Raw genomic sequence first — 17,129 nt, forward strand, 5'->3', positions numbered from 1 at the left:
GCAGTGCCACCTGTGTCATATATCTATTTCCCATATATAAAGTCTTTCTCTTTTCCCTCATTAACCTATTTGTCTATTCATTTACGAATACCACACTGTCTTAAATATTAAGAATTTATAAGTTTTGATACTTAATAGAACAAGTATCACCAAAGGTCATTTTGACTATTCTTGTCCTTTTGCCTTTCCTTATGTATTTTAGAATTACATTGCCAATTTCCTCTAGAAATGTTGGTAAATTTTGATTAAAATTTCATTGAATCTATAGATCAGTTTGCAGGGAGCTGATACATTTTCTTTATCAAGTCCTCCGACCCAGGAATGGGCTTATTTATCCACCTATTTAAGTCATATTCAATTTCTCTAAATAACATTTTATAATTTTCTCTATAAAGGTTCTCCACATATTTTGTTAGATTTATTCCTAGGTATGCATTTTTTAGTAAGCATCCCATCTTCTTTGGATTTAAAATGAGATGCTTCTAATAGCTCATCATAAGGAGTGGGATTTACTGTAGGTTTTTTGCAAATACTTTTATCAGGCTAAGGGAGTTACTTTTAATTCTTATTTATTTAGGACAGTTTTTAAATTTACGGCTTTTAAATTTTATTAAATACTTTGATTGTGAGCTTCATTTGGTTGATCTTAATCTGTGAAAGATCTGATGGCCTCCATCAAGGATGCTTCCTGTGAAGAGAAATATCCTTCCTTCAGTCAGAAGCCAGAGGACCACCATAGCCCCCTTCTAGGTTACCCAGCTTAATTTAAGAATTTTAGGTCAAATCGCACACCTTGTGCAAATCCCTACACACTAAAAGCTTGGTCTCCTGATTGTAGTAAAATTTGACATTTGCCCTCAGGGCAGCCTGCCTTTTGTGTATGTCTATAATTCACTGCTCTAACTTCAGTTCCATTTAGATTTTTTTTATTGGCTCTATTGGCAAAAACGTCTATGTATTCTGGATTTTGTTTGTTGTAAACAACTAGAAAATCCTTCCAATGCATACCTAATGTCTTAAGCGTAGTACAGACAGATTACCCTGTGCTGAATTCCCGTTTCCCCATGGGATTCATGTATTTATTTATTTATTTAACAAGTTTCTATTGTGTCTACCACGTGCCAAGTAATATTCTTGGAACCAAGGGGTTTGGTCATAAAAAAACAAAAAAACCAGATAGACGGAAATATCTTGCCTTCATGTGTCTTACAGTAAAGTATAGACACAGATCAACAAGATCAACAAGATCATTTAACTATTTAAGGTGTTCAATAGAGTTAAGCACTAAGAAGAAAAAAAACAGATCAAAGGGAATATGAATGGAAAGGTAGGTAAAAATGTAAGATAGGTTATCCCGGGAAGATCAGCCTGAGACGGTGTCTTTGAGTGAAGACTGGAAAAAAATAACGGAGCTGGCCATTGGGATATTCAGAGGAGATTTCTGGGCAAGCAAACAAGACCCAAACAAGCATAACAGTTGTATTCTAGAGCAGCAGAAGTCATTGTGATAAGAGCAGGGAAAAGAAGGAGAAAGTAGATGAAGATGAATTCAGAGAGGTTAAAGGGAATCAGATGACGTAGGACCATGTAGGTCAGAATTAAGACACTGGTTTTTACTTTGAGTGAGATAGGAAATTACTGGAGGGTTTGGAGCAGAAAGAAGTGATTTTTCTGACAAAGGTTTAAATAAGATTACTGCAAGATGTTAGACATTCAGCATACTTACCTGCTGAGAACTTGAGTTTTGGTGTTGGTGAGAGAGGTTCATTTGCAAAAGAATATATTTTGGAAATCCAGAAATTAGCACAAGAATAAATACCAAATGTTTCATGGATTTACCTGTAAAATAAAGGAAATGATAAAAGTGTAAGGAAATATGGATGAATTACTTTATAACCTGGGTGTACGTGAAAGCTCTCTCACTATGGCTAATAATCCAGATACAACAAAAGAAAAGATTATTTGACTTGACTACATTAAAAAAATGTTTACAAGGCAAAAAACACCATAAACACATATCACTTGCACATCCATCAGAAGGGTAAAAATTAGAAACCTGGAAAAACATCTAGGGTTGGCAGGGATGTGGAGGCAGAAGAACCCTGATGCACTGTTGGTAGGAGTGCAGACCAATGTAAGGGGGCCAGTTTGGAATTTCTTAGTTGAGAAATCCACATACTCCATAACCCAGTAATTCTGCTCTTAGGTAAATTTCCTGAAGAAATTCTTTTATAATTCCATATGGTACATATATAAGGACGTTTAGCTCAGGGACAATCTTCTTCAAGCAAAAAGAGGAAGATTGGCAATGGGTGTTAGCTCAGGGACAATCTGCCTCACGAAAACAAAACAAAACAAAAACATAATATCGAGTAAAAAAAAAAAAGAAAGAGAATAAAGCCTATACCACAATAGCATCTATGTAAATTTAAAGCAGATGCCCATAAAACAAAACTATACATTTCGCAACGGCGCATGCAAATAAAAGGATACACATCCAACACACTAGAAAGGCTATTTCTGGAGTGGAAGAAGAGGTGTGGGAGTGAGGAAAGGAGATCAAAGCAAAATTCTAAGGCTCTTCTTCTCTCCTTCCAAGCACATAGGAAGATTGCACTTCCCTGCCCACCTCTACTCTATAGTTGGCCAAGATCATGGGGTTAGTTCTGTCTGAAGAGTTGTGGGTAGAAGCCATGTGTGCTAATTCTAGACCAGAGCATTTAGTTTCTGATGGGAGATCATCCAATGCTACGCTTGCAGTCGCCTACTGCAAATGATTACGAAAGCACGAGTTGAGAAGAAACTCCCACCAGCCTGGATCTCTGAATGAATACACGGAACTGAGCTTCCCTCAGCCCTCACCCTGCCAACCTGCGTTGGACATGTAGTTTTAGTGAGAAATTTTTGTTGTTTTAAGCTTCTGAGATTTGGGGGTGTTGGCTGTTGGCTACTGCAGCAGAGTCCTAGCCTATTCTGAGTAATACAGGGAATAATCAATTAAGCAAAACAAGAAAGGGGTCTTTCAGGGACCAATGATGCTGAGGAGCGTGACTAATGCAAATGTGTGCACCCGAGCTTCCCCTGCCCCACCCCAAATGAGGTGGAGAAAGAAGACAATGCAACTGCTTAAAGATCACACGGTCTTAAACTAGGACACGGCAACTACATTCAAAAGGATGCACAAGAACGAACACTGTGCCTGCCTAGATTTCAGCCAGGTTTTCACAAAATTCTCTGTGCTGTTTCCGTGGACAGGATGGAGACATGTAGGCTGAGAACTATGGCTATTGACTTTCTCACTGATGGAAATCCATCATATGCTACAAGGGCTGATGAGTGGATCCACATCAGCTTGAAGCTTCTTGCTAAAAAGCTGGGTCCTCAGTCTCACCACATTCAACCTTAAAGAAAAATAATCATAAACAAAGTCAAAGGATAACTGACTAATTGGGAGAAAATATGCACAAAAAATATAGAAAAATAGACAAAAACATAAACAGAGAACTCACAAAAGAATAAAAAATTAAAATGGCTATTAAATGTATCAAGATACGTTCAAGCTCACTCATAATAAGGGAAATGTAAATTAAAAGCACACTGAGATAAGGGCCAGCCTGGTGGTATAGTGTTAAGTTTGCGCACTCCACTTTGGCAGCCTGGGGTTTGCGGGTTCAAATCCCAGGTGCAGACCTACATATCACTCATCAAGTCATACTGTGGCAGTGTCCCATATACAAAGTAGAGGAAGATTGGCACAGATGTTAGCTCATGGACCATCTTCCTCAAGCAAAAAGAGGAAGATTGGCAACAGATGTTAGCTCAGGGCCAATCTTCTTCACCAAAAAAAAAAAAAAAAAGTACACTGAGATACAACTTCTCACCTATTTGATTGGCTAAAATTAAAAATTATGAAGACAACACATTTGATTAATGAGACTCTGGGGAAATAGGTGTTCTCATACATCCTAAATTGGAATGTAAATGATGCAACTCTTATTGAGGGAATTTGGCAATATCTAACAAAACTAATATATGATTACCTTTTAAACCAAGAATCCCACTTCTAGGAATTGGCACTGAAGATACACTTCTTACAACAGAAAAATATATATGCACAAAATTATTCTTTACAGCATTACATAAAATTGAAAAATATTAAACGCAACCTAAAATATATAGGAAAATGGATGAATAAACTGTGGTACCACCCCATAATGAGGTACTAAAAGCTGTAAACGCCAGCTCTGGTGGGTTAGTGGTTAAGATTCAGCACTCTCACTGCTGCCCTCTTGGTTCGTTTCCTGGTCAGGGAGCTACACCAACCCATCTGTTGATTGTCACACTGTGGTGGTTGCATGTTGCTGTGATGCTGAAAGCCCTGCCACCCGTATTTCAAATACCAGCGGGGTTACCCATGGCGGATAGGTTTCAGCGGAGCTTCCAGACTAAAGACAAACCAGGAAGAAGGACCTCCCCATCCATTTCTGAGAAAAATTGAAAACCCCATAAGTAGCAGCAGAGTATTGTCTGATAGAGCGCTGGAAGGTGAGAGGATGGCACAAAAAGACTGAGCAGGGTTCTACTCTGCTGTACGCAGGGTCACTAAGAGTTGGAGTTGACTCAATGGCACCAACAATAAATAAGCTGTAAAAGAATGAGGAATATCTCTGAACTTATATAGAGTGAATTCCAGCATATCTGTTAAGCCAAAAAAAAAAAAAAAAAAGCAAAGTGCAAAAATGTACTTACAGCATGCTTTCATTTTATGTAATAAAGAAAGAGAAATAAGAAGACATACATGTGTCTGCTCATTTGGGCAAAATTAAAGACAGATAAGCCAGAAACTACTGAAACTGGGTACCCATAAAGGGTGAGTGGAAATGTAGCAGGAAGGAAGGGGGTGGGAGTAGAAGTGATGGACAGAAGTGGCATTTCTCTGATCATATCTTTTTACATAGTTCTGAAATTTGCAACTATGTTAATGTTTCACCTATGCAAAAATTACAAAATAGAAAAGGATAGGAAAAAACTAAAATGGAGTACAAAGAAAACAAGTAAATCTAACTGTATAACATAACCACATTGAAGGGGGGAATAATTAATCTAACCAACTCTTGAGCAGAGCAACGTTATTTTTATGCTCTCGGACTAGAAACAAAACAAAAACTTTAAAAACTAGGTTTGCTTTCCACCATGGCATAGGATTAGCAATACCAAACCTTCTTTCTGTGTATTCTAGGGTTGAGCAAATAAGTTACTACCTTGTGGATAACGGGAAGTGAGTATCTCACTGTTGGAGAAGGGAGTTACAAATATGGAAAGAGGGAAGGTTAAAATTACATCTATGTACTGGATTGGAATTTGAAGAATTGATATGAATTCATGACTTGGATATAAATATAGATGGAAATAGGTTTCAATAGATATAGGAATAGATATACATACATATAAACCCTAGCATTGCCTTCTGAGAGGGTGTAGAAGCAATGATATTCCAATAGCAAGGAGCACACTTAGCATCCAGATCTTTGTTTTCAAATACCATTCCCTGCTGAAAGGAACCAGAATTGTTCAGAGAAATGCTAAGTTCCAGGGCTGGGTCTGGAAAAATGCAAGGTGAGCCTGGGACATCTTGTTTTGCCAGAAAAGAAGTGCTCCAAGAATGAGGGAAACCAGTAAATATGACACAGCCTACTTTGAGGGCTCCCACTGGCCAAATCAGGGGCGATTTGAGCACCAAAATAAATAATAATAATAAAAATTATGATCCACTGAAAAAATGAAGTCTATGTTGATACAGATATCGAGACCATGTTGTTGTAAATAAATAAATAAGAGAGAAGGGGAAGCTTTTCTTGATAGTAGAATGACAACTAATGAATATAGAAGTAATGATGGAATGAGAAAAAATACCATTTGGCAGCCATTACAGTAATAATTGATTCAGGCAAGAATCATCTAAAATACTAAATACTAAAATTAGTGGGTGAAAATTTGATTAAAAATGAGATATTTACATAATTTTAAAGTATCTCCTCACAAAATGCTTGCTAATTAATTACAAAGGGAAAATGGTAACTTTACAGTAGACAAACCTAGCAGATACCATGTTAACTAAGTGGTCAAAATTAACACCATCAGTAATGGGACAAATAGATAATATACGCCTCCTTATATAATGCACTGAAAGGATGCAACACCCCTTCTGTGTTAGTCCTACCAAAAATGCATAAGCTAAATCTAATCATGAAGAAACATCAGACAAAACCAAATTGAAGTAGGTGGTAGCCAGCCTCCAAACAGCCCCCAGTGATCCCCACCTCCTAATGTTTCCATCCACCCAGTGGGGAGTGCCCTCTCCCACTGAAACGGGCTGATCTGTGTATCTGATAGTCAAGATTCTCCAGAGAAACAGAACCAATAGGATATGTATATATATACAGAAAGAGAGAGGGAGAGAGACAGAGAGACACACACACACAGAGATGCATTATAAGGAACTGGCGCACACAATTATGGAGGTCAACAAGTCCCAAGATCTGCAATGTGAGACGGCAAGCTAGAAACCCAGGAGAGCCAATGGTGCAGCTCTAGTCTGAAAACCAGCATGCATGAGACACAGGAAGTGCTGACATTTCAGTTTGAGTCTGAAGGCAAGAAAAAAGCCAATGTTCCAGTGTAAAGGTAGTCAAAAAGGAGGAATTCTCGCTTACTCACAGAATGGTCAGACTTTTCTTCTATTCAGGCCTTCAAATGATTGGATGAGGCCCACCCACACTAGGCAGGTCAATTTGCTTTACTCAGTCTACTGATTTAAATGTTAATCTCAGTGTTAATCTCAGGGGTTCTGGTCTAAAAGAGTGACAGGGGAGGTTCCTGAATGCACCTCCTCCCATGGACACGCTGAATCTAAGCTACACATGGAGCAATTCTCTCTGAAAGAAAGCCAGAAACTAGCTGAGTGATACCTATACATTGGGCAAATGGGAAACTCACATCAAAATGGGTAGGAGAGGCTGAGATACAATCTTGCCATAAAGACCACCCCCAGCACAGTGACACACAGTTGGGCAGGAACTCACAATTCCAAGCTTCTCCTTGAGGAGTGAAGGGTTTGGACCCAATATCTAGCACCCCAACTTTTAAGACTTCCATCCGAGGGTTGGGCCCCCAAAACACCTAGCTCTGAAAGCCAATGGCTTGCATCCATGAGACCCACAAGGCTATAGCAAACTAAGAGGCAGTTCTTAAAAGGCTTGCATGGACTCACTGTGGCTGTCCCCCAGGGCTCAGCTCAGAGGCAGCAGACAGAAACTCCTATCTCCCTGTCTTTCCCTGAAAGAGGCCTATTTGCATATCTTAAGAGTTGTGGTCTGAAGATCCAGCTTCCATTTTAACACATATCCAGAGGTGGACTGCAGTCTTCTCTGGAGACTGGAGAGACCTGCAGGCACCGTCTCTGTGTTCTCCCCCTGGTCAGCTCCAGGCCACTGGTGTCACCCTAGAAAGAGCTTGGGTACGCACCTGGCACCCTGGCATTTGTGGCTGCCATTCAGAGGATGTACCCTTTGATCTTCTGGCTCTGGTAGCCAGTGCTGCTTGAGTTCCAGGTCCCACAAGACTGTAGCAAACAAAGAAACACTTCTTAGTCAGCTGTCCCTGCAGGCTCAGTGCGGAAGGAGCAGGCAGAAATGGTCATCTCTCCATCTTTCCTCGAAAGAGGCCTATTTGCCTACTTTAAAATCTGCCATCTGTGGGCGAGGCTTCTAATTTAGCCTACACCTAGGGACAGACTACAATCTTCCCTGGAGACTGGAGAGGCCAGCAAGTGCCATTTCCACATCATCCCTCTGGCCTGCTCCAGGTCACCAGTGTCTCCCTGGAATGAGCTTTCACAGGTGTCTGATGCCCTGGATTTTGTGGTTGCCACCCAGGGGACTCACCCCTTGATAACCTGGCTCTAGTGGAAAGTGAGGCTTGTGTTTGTGGGTCCCACAAGACTGTAGGCAACAGAGAAAGAGTTCTTAACCAGCTATCTCCCTAGGGCTCAGCACAAAGGGAGCAGACAGAAACGCCCAGCTCCCAGTCTTTCCCTGAGAAAGTTCTACATGCATACTTTATTTTTTTTATTTATTTTTTTTTTTATTAATGTTATGATGGATTACAAGCTTGTGAAATTTCAGTTGTACATTTTTGTTAGTCATGTTGTGGGTACATCACTTCCCCCTCCGTATCCTCCCCCACCCCCCCTTTTCCCTGGTAACCACCGATCAGATCTCCTTCTCAATATACTAATTTCCACCTATGAGTGGAGTCATATAGAGTTCGTCTTTCTCTGACTGACTTATTTCGCTTAACATAATGCCCTCGAGGTCCATCCACATTGTTGTGAATGGGCCAATTTCGTCTTTTTTTATGGCTGAGTAGTATTCCATTGTGTATATATACCACATCTTCTTTATCCAATCATCAGTTTCTGGGCATGTAGGCTGGTTCCACGTCTTGGCTATTGTAAATAATGCTGCGATGAACATAGGGGTGCAACGGACTCTTGAGATATCTGATATCAGGTTCTTAGGATAGATACCCAGTAATGGGATGTCTACATGCATACTTTAAAAGCTGCTTCCTGAGGGTCCAGCTTCCAATCAGCCTGCATCTAGGTGCCAACTGGGATCCTTCCCTTTGGGACACTGACATTTGTTGGCACACCTTTAACTACTGGGAGCCACTAAGAACAAAGATGGTGGCTTGGGCAATCACAAAGGTTTGAGAGACAACCAAGAGCTAGGGCTGGGCTGAATAAGGTTCATTTCCCACATGAGACCACTCTGTCAAGACTGGGAGAGGTGGCTATTTTATCCAATGCATAGAAACCAACAGAGAGGGTCAAGGAAAATGAAGAAACAGGAATATGTTACAAACAAAATAATAAGATAAACCCCCAGAAATAGACCTTAATGAAATGGAGATAAGTGATTTACATGATAAAGAGTTAAAAATAATGGTCACAAAGATGCCCATTGAGAGCAGGAGAACAATGCATGAACAAGGTGAGATTTTCAACAAAGAGATAGAAAATATAAGAAAGGAGAAAACAGAAATCACAGAGCTGAAGAATACAATAACTAAACTGAAAAACTCAATAGAAGTTTAACATCAGACTAGACCAAGTAGAAGAAAACACCATCAAACTGAAAGACAAGGCAGTGGAATTCATCCAATAAGAGGAATAAAAGAAAAAAAGAGTGAAGAAAACTAAAGGGACTTGTGGGACACCATCAACTGTATCAATATTCACATTATAGGGGTCTCAGAAGGAAAAGAGAGAGAGAAAGGGATAGAAAGCTTATTCAAAGAAATAATAGCTGGAGCCAGCCCTGATGGCTTAGTGGTTATAATTCAGTATGTTCTGCTTCGGCAGCCCAGGTTCAGTTCCAGGGCACAGAACCACACCTCTCATCTGTCAGTAGCCGTGCTGTGGTGGTGGCTCACATAGAAAAACTAGAAGGACTTGGCAACTAAAATACACAACTATGTACTGGGGCTTGGGGGAGAAAAAAAAAGAGAGAGGAAAATTGGCAAGAGAGGTGTTAGCTCAGAGCAAATCTTTCCCAGCAAAAAAGAAAAGAAAAGAAAAAAAAGAAAGAGATACTTTCCTAACCTGGAGAAAGAAACAGACATTTCAGATCCAGGAATCCTAGAAAGTTCAAAGAAGATTAATCCAAAGAGATCCACACCAAGATACATTATGGTTAAATTGTCAAAAGTGAAAGGCAGGCAGAGGCTCTTCAAAGCAGCAAAAGAAAAACAATGTGTTATGTACAAAGGAACCCTCATAAGACCATCAGCACATATTTCATCAGGAACTTTGCAGCCAGAAGGGAGTGGCATGATATATTCAAGTGCTGAAAGAAAAACCACTAACCAAAAATACTCTACTCAGCAAAGTTGCCCTGAATTCAGTAAAGTTGCAGGATATAAAATCAATATACAAAAATCTATTGTATTTTTATACACTAACAGCAAACTATCTAAAAGAGAAATTAAGAAAATCTCATTTACAATTGCATCAAAAAAGAATAAAATACCTAGGAATAAATTTAACCAAGGAGGTGAAAGATCGGCACACTGAAAACTATAAGACATTGACAACAGAAATTTAAGAAGATATAAATAAATGGAAAGATATTTTGTGCTCATGGTTTAGAAAAATTAATATTGTGTAATGTCCATACTACCCAAAGCGATCTACAGATCCAATGCAATCCCTATCAAAATTGCAATGGCATTTTCACATAAATAGAAAAAAAAAAACTCTAAAATTTGTACAGAACCAAATCTAGAGAAAAAGGAACAAAGCTAGAGGCATCACACTTCCTGATTTCAAACTGGAAAAAGCCCCTCAGCTTTTTTCTTTCTTATGTAGGCAAAAACTCAGTTCTTCCCCACTATGTGTGTTTCCTCCTTGTGTTTCTCCTTTACTCTGACATAGAACACTTCTGACACTTCTGACACTTATGGTCACCGAGAGGCTTTTCCCCATACCATGTAATTCTCTCCCACACCAGCTCAGTGTTCTACAATTTTATCCAGTTCTGATACTTTCTATCAGGAGAAAGTGTTCAATCCTATAGGTTAACGGCTCAGTCCCACAAGACTGCCCCCTCCCCCCACTTCAGATGCCAGTTGCAAGCCCAAGTTATCACCTGTACTTCTGACCAACCAGCTATAGATCAGAGGTTCCAACCACCCCTTCTTTGGGTTCAATAATTTACTGGAGTGGCTCACAGAACTCAGGGAAACACTTATAGGCATACCTTGGAGACATTGCATGTTTGGTTCCAGACCACCACAATAAAGTCCGTATCACAATAAAGCAAGTCACACAAATTTTGTTGCTTCCCAGTATGTATAAAAGTTATGTTTACACTATATTCTGGTTTACTGAGTGTGCAATAGCATTATGTCTAAAAACACAATGTACAGGGGCTGGCCATGGGGCATAGTGGTTAAGTTTGGTGCACTCTGCTTCAGTGGCCCAGGTTCGTGGATTCAGGTCCTGCGTGTGGACCTACACCACACATCAGCCATACTGTGGCAGTGACCTACAGACAAAGTAGAGGAAGACTGGCACAGAAGTTAGCTCAGGGCGAATCTTACTGAGAAAAAAAAAAAAGAAAGAAAGAAAGAAAAAAAACAGTGTACATAACTTAATTTAAAAAGTGCTTTACTGCTAAAGAATGCTAATCATTATCTGAGCCCTCAGTGAATTGTAATCTTTTTGCTGGTGCAGGGTCTTATGAAAAACACAATATCTGTGAAGTGCAATAAAGTGAAGTGCAACAAAATGAGGTATGCCTGTACTTATGTTTACCAATTTATTAAAGGATACGACAAAGGATAGAGATGAACAGTCAGATGAAGACATACATAGGGTGAGGTTTGGAAGGGTCCCAAGCACAGGAGCTTCTGTCCCCGTGGAGTTGAGATGCATCACTCTCTCAGTAAAGATGTGTTCTCCAGCCTGGAAGCTCTCTGAACCTCACATTATTGGGACTCTATGGAGGCTTCCTCACACAGGCATGACCAATTATTAACTCCATTTCTAGCTCCTCTCCCTTCTCTAGAGGATGGGGCAGGGACCCCTGAAAATTCCAAGCTTCTAATCACGGCTTGGTCTTTCTGGTGACCAGCCCCCATCCAGGAGCCCACCCAGAATCACCTCAGTAGAACAAAAGATGCTACTATGGCTCATATCACTTAGGAATTGACAAGGTTTTTAGGAGCTCCGTGCCAGGAACTAGGGGCAGAGATCAATGTACATATTTTTGTATCATCTCACACAAACTGTATGACAAAGCTGTAAACATCAAAACAGACACATGGATCAATGGAGTAGAACAGGGCATCCAGAAAAACACCTACACGTGTGTGGTCAATTAATTTATGACAAAGGAGCCAAGAATATACAATAGGGAAAGGATAGTCTCTTCAATAAAGGGTGTTTGGAAAACTGGACAGCCACATGCAAAAGAATGAAATTGGACCCCTATCTTACACTATATACAAAAATAAACTCAGAATGGATTAAAGACTTGAATGTAAGACCTTTTAAGCCATAAAACTCCTAGAAGGAAACATAGATGGTAAGCTTCTTGACATTGGTCTTAGCAATGATTTTTTTGGACTTGACACCAAAAGCAAAGGCAACATAAGCAAAAATAAACAAGTGCGACTACATCAAATTAAAAAGCTTCTGCATAGCAAACATGAAAAAGTGCTCAATATCACTAATCATCAGAGAAATGCAAATCAAAACCACAGTGAGATATCACCTCACACCTGTTAGAATGGCTACCATCAAAAAGACAAGCAAGAAGTGTTGGAGGGGATGTGGATGAAAGGGAACCCTTATGTACTGTTGGTGGGAATATAGTGGAACAGCCACCAAAGAAAACAGCATGGCAGTTCCTCAAAAAATTAAAAATAGAACTACCATATCATCCAGCAATTCCACTTATGGGTATATATCCAAAGAAAAAGAAACCATTATCTTGAAGAGAGGGATGAATGGATTTTCTTAAGTGTGGTGTATACATATACAATGGAATATGATTTAGCCATAAAAAAGAAAGAAATCTTGCCGTTTGTGACAATGTAGATGGACCTTGAAGGCATTATGCTAAGTGAAACAAGTCAGACAGAGAACGATAAATACTGTATGATCTCACTTATATGCGGAACCAAAAAAACCATACTCCTAAAAACAAAACAGATTGGTGGTTGCCAGATGTGGGAGCTGAAGAAAGGGGAAAATGGGTGGAGGTGATCAAAAGGCACAAAATTCCAGCTATAAAATAAATAAGTCCTGGGGATGTAATGTACAGCAGGGTGACTATAGTTAACAATACTGTACTGTATACTTGAAAATGGCTAAGAGAATAGATCTTAAAAGTTCTCATCGTGAGAAAAAAATTGCAACTATGTGAGGTGATGGATGTTAACTAATATTACCGTGGTAATCATTTCACAATATATACATAGGTCAAATCATTATGTCATACATTTAATACAATATTATATATCAATTATATCTCAGTAAAACTGGACAAAAAACAAAATGGAAAGACTAAAAATAAATATGTCAGTTACCACTATAAAAAAATGTTAATCTCATCCAAAAACATCCTTAAAGAAAGACTCAGAATAATGCTTGACCATATATCTGGGCACCTCACAGCCCAGTTAAGTTGACACATAAAATCAACCATCACAGTATCCAACAGGATGTTGTAGAAATAATATAGTGTAACTTCTGAGGCTAGATTATAAAACACATTGCGGCTTCTGCCTTTTTCTCTCGTTCAAGGAGAAGCCAGCTGCCATGTTATAAGGACATTCAAAGAGTCCTATAGTGAGGTTCACATAGCGAGGACGTGAGACAACCAGCCAATAGCCATGTGAGTGAGCCATCTTAGATGTGAATCCTCCAGTCCCAGCCAAGCCTTTGGATGACAGAAATTCTGGCTGATGTCTTGGCTGCAACCTCATGAAATATCCTAAGCCAGAACCACCTAGCTAAGCTGCTTTCGAATTCCTGACACACAGAAACTGTGTGAGACAATAAATGCTTATTCTTGCTTTAAATAAATGGGTTTAGGGTGACTTGTTACTATGCAATAGATAATTAATTTAAACGTCATTCTATGAAAATAATTGCTGTGTGCTCTTCAAAAATGTCAAGGTCATGAAAGACAATAAAAAACTGAGGACCTTCTCCAGATTAAATGAGAAAAAAAGACATAACAATCAAATGCAGTGTGAACCTGGAATGATCTTGGACCAGAAAAATAAAAAGGATGTGTGTGTGTGTGTGTATTTACTATCATGAAGATTATCGAGATGACTGGAGAAATGTAAGGACAGTCTGTCACTTAGATAATAATATTGTATTAATGGTTTATTTCCTGTTTTTGTGCATTGTCCCGTAGTTATGTAAGAAAATGTCCTGGTTTTTAGGAAACACATAAAAGTATTTAGAAGAGGGGTGTCATGCTTGTAACTTATCTCGAACAGTTCCAAAGTAACAATTATATAATTATAATTATACAATCATATATATGTGTGTATATATCTAGCTCTATATATACAACTGTATCTCTATCTATGTAAATATAGAGGGAGACAGAGACAGAGAATGATAAAGGAAATGTAGTGAGATGTTAACATTCAGAGAATCCGAGGGATGGCTATACAGGAATTCTTTGTACTATTCTTACAACTTTTCTGTAGAAATTATTTCAAAATAAAAAGGACATAGCAGAGGTGGCTGCTGTTCATGTTTCCTTTCCAAATAAACTGTTTTTCCAAACTAAGGGTTGGAAACATTAACAGCTTTTAAAATGAATTTAGTGGATCCAAACCAGAATAGGACAGGATGGGATAGGATGGAATGCAATGGAATAGAATAGAAAAGAATAGAATAGGATAGAATAGAATAGAATAGAATAGAATAGAATAGAATAGAATAGAATAGAATAGAATAGAATAGAATAGGAGAGAGCCTTGTAGATTAGAGGGGATGAACACTGTTATGTGAAACTTTTAAGTTCTCCAGAGAGACAAAAGTGGATGCACTGGGTTGTGAGGTCAAAAAGGTTGGAAAGTCACTGCCTTGAGGACTAGAGTCTGAGCCAAGGAGTTGGGTCAGAGTTCCTTTGCGCGTCCGCCCCCTCTGGCCCGCCCCTTACCGCCTCTCCCCTCCTCACCCACGCCAGCCTCCCGCCCCCAGGCAGCCTGAAGGTGTGCGCACAAAGCTAGCACGTGGTGCCAGACACTATTTAAAGGCCCACCTTCCCTTGCTGCCAGCTGTCTCCTGCAACAGCCCTGTCCTCCCGCAGCTGCTGGAGGCTCGCGGGTCTCGGAACGCATCCCGCCGCTGGGGCTGCCGCCGTGGCATGGGCGCCGCGGGCCTGCTCTGGGTTTTCTTGGCTCTCGTCGCGCCAGGGGTCCTCGGTGAGCTGGGAGGGGGAGCACGGAGGTAGGGACGCGTCTGGGGCAGGGACGGCTTCTGTGCCGCGATACAAAGCACAGAGTCAAAAGCGAGAAGGTGGGGACAGTGCCGGAAGCTTGCCTGCCTCCTCCTCGCTTTGGGGCAGCCCTGAGATCTCTTAGTCCTGAATGTCCTCACTCGCTCCTCCTGGGGCGGACCACAAGAACTGGAGGCTGCACCATAGAGGGGCACTGTGCGATCTTCCCCGTGTGGCCGGTGGCGTGCTCGCTCTGGGCTCCCTGCCTCCGGGACTCAGAAGATGGTCATCGCTCTGGGACAGGAGGTCTGCAAGCGCTAAAGCTCGCCACGTTACCGAAGTCCGCACATGATGTGTGCTGAAACCACGGCGACACGCTCCGCTAGGCGCGGGAGTTTCTGCATACACTCAACTCGCTCTTGACCAGTCAAAGCAGCAGAACCTCCAGCTGCCTTCCCAGAATAAGAATAATGTCTGATTTCCAGGCAGGGTTCTCATATTTTTTTGAACTTTGATATGATGTTACTCAAGAGGTCCTAAACGATAAATACCTAGAGTTATTTAGAAAAGTTAAACGTGAATGAAAACTGCAGTTGTCTCCGTGTTATCTCCTGTAATGTGGAGGGCTCCAGAAGGTCTTATTCAATGTTTATTACAGATTTTAGCCCCCAGATTGGCTTAATTTTAAAGAAATATTGTAATTTGTTAAGATGAGAGTCTCTTGGCGATAAGAGGGTCTAACTTTCTAATTTATCTCCAGGGTGCAGTGAATTCCTAGTTTATTAAGAAGTTTGCTATATGCGGACCTCAATAACTGGGTGACTTTTGGCAAGTCATTTGGCTCCCTCATCCTCAGTTTCTTTGTCTGTAGAATGAACCTGGTGAGAAGCTGCCCTACCATCTTACTGAGCTGCCCTGAATATCAGATGAAATTAGACAATGCAAGTTAGAAGTCAGTTGTTCTTACTAAATATCAGTAATAAGACTGCTGTATAGATCTGTTTTTGCGGAGCCAGCATTTAAGCTTCGACACCCCCAGCTTGTTAAGGGCTATTGCATATGTTGGTTCTGTCACAACTTACTTTGCTTCCTGGCATTTAACTTCCTCCTGATCCTTAATTGAATATTTTCCCAAGCCATTATCTTCATCTCCCTCTCTGCTACATACGTATTAACTCCCTTTGAACAAATGCCCATTCATGACTGTCTCTAACACCTCTGCATGGCACCGTTCCAGACCCAACTTCTCACCAGCATGCCGTTCCTATTTCTGAATTTTCTGAAAGGATATTATCAATCGAAAATCAAATTCTTCACCAGCTCTGTCAATTCATCATCCCCTCCGAGGGTGCATCCCCTTTTCAGTACCAGAGCAGGACCATCCTCTAGGTCACTTAACTCCAGACATAGGAGTCTACCTGTCTGACAACTGTCATAGCTAATGTGCTCCTGTTCTTTGTCTTTTTATCATTTTTTATACCATTATTGTAATCTAAGCATGATAATTACCTGTGTAACAACCTCCTCTCTTACAGGTCACTCTGATACCAGTCTCTTTAACTTTTCCAAGGGTGAGAACCGAAATTTTAAAAAAATACTTTTTTTCATTATTTTACTTCCTTGCTCAAAAACCTAAAAGGGCTTCCTACTACTGCCTATGGGATAAAATCTAACCTCTTCAGCGTTTTAAGCCCTTTGTAATTGGATCTCACGCAGGCAGCTCCTCCCACTTCCCATTGCTGCCTATCAAGAATGCAAGAATGCACTGTTCATCTTTTTGCCTGACGGCACCCATGGTTCTTTACTCAAGCTTTACGCATGCCGCCCTCCTGACTTTTGCTCTTACTATGTCCCCTTTGCAGACTGTCTGTTGGCGCTTGGCCAGTTCCTGTCCTTGAGCATGCTTAAGAACATTGAGGTGTTCTTAACTCTTAACTCTAAAGAACTCTTGAGGTGGCTTTTTATTATTTATTTATTATTTTTTATTGTTTAAAGATTGGCACCTGAGCTAACATCTGTTGCCAATCTTTTTTTTTTTTTCTCTTCTTTTTCTGCTCTCCAAAGCCCCCCCCCCCCCCCCCCCCCCCCCCCCCCCTC

The 17,129-nt window shown here is 40.4% G+C and overlaps 1 pseudogene; it reads right to left on the reverse strand.

Annotated features, from left to right (window-relative positions):
- The window catches only part of LOC124249707 (complement component receptor 1-like protein), a 98,165-nt pseudogene that overhangs the window by 80,056 nt on the left and 980 nt on the right, over positions 1-17,129 (reverse strand).

Source organism: Equus quagga, chromosome 13 (genome assembly GCF_021613505.1).
Source record: "Equus quagga isolate Etosha38 chromosome 13, UCLA_HA_Equagga_1.0, whole genome shotgun sequence".
NCBI classification, from domain to species: Eukaryota; Metazoa; Chordata; class Mammalia; order Perissodactyla; family Equidae; genus Equus; species Equus quagga.